General features: G+C 42.1%; 1 pseudogene; it reads left to right on the forward strand.

The window, feature by feature from the left end:
- The first annotated feature begins 441 nt into the window (after window positions 1-441).
- Window positions 442-3,122, forward strand: part of LOC116091992 — an 8,545-nt pseudogene continuing 5,864 nt past the window's right edge.

The raw sequence follows: 3,122 nt of genomic DNA on the forward strand, positions 1-3,122 counted from the left end.
AATTATTAAGTAGTCTAGTCAACATACTCATAAAATAATTGAAGAGATACTTTCAAAATAGTGATAAAAATGGCAATTAAATCTATGATAAAATTTTTAACATCTTTTAAAGAAAAATTACATTGAGATGTATCATAGGAGCCGAGTCAGAATATGTATCAGGTTAAAAAATCAAATTCTGAGCAAAATGTAGAGAAAACTTATTTATAAACATCAGGGAGGTATCTGCCAATGGAAAAATAGAAAGAGTATCATAACAATAAAGAAGAACAAAATCAAACTATTTCCATGAAAATGAACAGTTTGGAAAATTTGGAAGTCATAATGTTAAGCAAAATGAGCCAGACTTATAAAAAGTAATATAGAATGGCACACCTTAACTGGTCTCAGACTGTAGGAGTCTGCAGCTCTTAGCTTACAGTGGCTTGGGCAGAACTGGATTCCAAAGGGACTGGTTGCTTAATTGTGTGCATTGAACAAACCATTCTTTGGTGAAATCACAACAGTGTGCATGCAAAGAGTATGTTGTAATTGTCCTGCTGCACAATGCTATTGAAGTAGATACTCAGCCTTCTAGGGCTCTAGACTGACAGGTGCCCTGCTTCAGTATCCCCCACTTATGGCTGCTATAAAGAGACAGCTCTCTATGAGAGCAAAATGGTAGAATATGATCCTGAAAGAAGATCTGGAATCTTTTGGGTGAGCTGTGAAGCTGGCACCTACATTCGAACACTATGTTTACACCTTGGTTTGTTACTGGAGGTCAGTGGTCAAATGCAGGAAATTTGGAGGGTGCCTTTGGAGTCCTGAGTGAAATGGACTACATGTTGACAATGCATGACATACTTGATGCTCAGTGGCTGTATGATAACCACTAACAATCAGAGTTACTTGAGGGGAGTGTTTTTTACCCATTGGGAAAGCTATTGACATCTCATAAATTTCTGGAAAGATAGTGCAGTAAATGCAATCTGCTATGGGGTCAAGATCATGCTTCCTGGTGTTCTTCAATATGAGGTCATGGCACTGAGGTCAACAAGAAGATTGTGGTCACTACCATTTAGGGGAACCTATCTACATGGTTACTGCACTGATGACTACAGTAGTGATTTCTGCCTGAACAATTGGTATAGTAGTCAAGATTAAAAAGGGGTCATTGTGGAAAGACACTCTTACACTCACAAGTGGAGTTTAGGTCAGAAGGTGATGATCATGCAGGCCCTTCTGGACAAGATTGGCAAACCCACAGACAACACCCCTGCTATCTGGAAGCAAGATTACATTGACTATAGTAATTCTGGCAAGAAAGCATTGGTTACTGAAGTGGTACCAGCCCCTCAGTCAGCTGCTGTAGCAGTAAAACCCATAAAAAGGAAGCAGAGACTGAAGGAAGGGCAAGCCAGCCTAAATATAGCTATCTCCTGAGAGGCTCTGACAGTAACTGACTAATACAGATGTAGAGGCTCACAGCCATCCATTGAACTGAGTGGTCCCCAGTGAAGGAGTTAGAGAAAGGACCTATGGAGCTGAGGGGTTTGTTGTTTGTCTCTTAGGACAAACAGCAATATAAACTAACTAGCATCCTCAGAGCTCCCAGGGTCTCAACCACCAACCAAGGACTGCACATGGTGGGTCTGATTGTTCTGGCAGCACGTGTATAGTACAGGATTGCAAATTCAATCATCAATAGGAGAAGAGGACCTCGGCCCTGTGAAGGTTCTGTGCCCCAGTGTAGGGGAATGCCAGGGCCAAGAAGTGGGAGAGGGTGGGGTGGCAGGCATGGGGAGGGGGAAGGCAACAAGGGTTTGTTCTTGTTGTTTTTGTTGGTTTGTTTGTTTGGTTTTTGGAGGGGAAACTGGGAAAGGAGAAATTTACATGTAAATAAAGAAAATATCTAATAAAAAAAAGAAGCAGGATAGGAAGAATGGAAGTGATGAGAACCCTGCAGGAGTTTCCCAGATGAAGTAGGAAAAGAAGAAGAAGAAGAAGAAGAAGAAGAAGAAGAAGAAGAAGAAGAAGAAGAAGAAGAAGAAGAAGAAGAAGAAGAAGAAGAAGAAGGATTAAAAATCCCAAAACTGTGTTAGAAAGTGTTGGGGTTCGAGTCGCGGCGGACGCATCTACAGACACCAGGCACAAACAGTTCCACGTGGAAGAGGTTTAATTAAGAAGAAATGGGGATAGCTGCACAGGAAAGGGGGAGAAGAAAAGAGAAAAAGGGGAGAGATGTAGGAGAGTACATATATATATATGTCGTGACGTAGCAGTCCAGGTAAAAGTGGGAGTTGAACCCAATGGATTCTGGGAAAATGGTCGCCATTGCCTTGGCGACAGGTCTGTGGACCCGCCCATATCTGCTGCAGGTTCTGGGTGCTAACATACTTCCCTTTTTTATATTATAAAGAGAAGAAAAGAAAAAGGGAAGGGGAAGCCGATGATGTAAAGGGAATGAGGGCATCGTGTCTCTTAGGCTACTTCCTGCTGTCTAGGGGCGTTGTCAATGGGGGTAGCTGGCTTTCACCATTGGGATCCACTTGGTAAATGTTTGTACCAGGTTCTCCTGTGGGCAGTGGCTCATCTGTGGGCAGCGGCTGGTAATCCTGTAACAGGAGCTGATTGATAGTTTGGTTAGAAATTTTTTGTATTTGTCATTGAAGAAATGTAGAGACAAGATTAATGAGGCAGGGAGCAAATAATAACACCAGGAAGATGACTAAGAGAGGAGTTACAAACGGGAGTATCCACTTCCATATGGGGTTTTCAAAAATCTCAGAACTGGAGGTCTCGCGGTCTCTGAAGTTTTTTATGTCTGACTGCAGCTCCTGAATTTTATTTCTTAGTATCCCGGATTGGTTGACATAAAAGCAGCATTCTTCTTGGATGAACAGGCAAAGACCACCTTCTTTAGCTGTCAGAATATCTAGTCCTTGTCTGTTCTGAAGCACCACGGCTGCCAAGGAGTTGATCTGTTTCTGGATAGTAAGCACAGTTTCAGACATTTTTTGAAAATCGCTTTGAAACTGAGACGTGAATGTATTATATTGGATCACGGAAGTTGTTATCCCTGCAACTCCAGTACCAACACCTATGGTTATTCCTGTAGCAACCAAGAGTGGCACAACTTG

Source organism: Mastomys coucha, unplaced genomic scaffold (assembly GCF_008632895.1).
Source record: "Mastomys coucha isolate ucsf_1 unplaced genomic scaffold, UCSF_Mcou_1 pScaffold15, whole genome shotgun sequence".
In the NCBI taxonomy this organism is placed as follows: domain Eukaryota; kingdom Metazoa; phylum Chordata; class Mammalia; order Rodentia; family Muridae; genus Mastomys; species Mastomys coucha.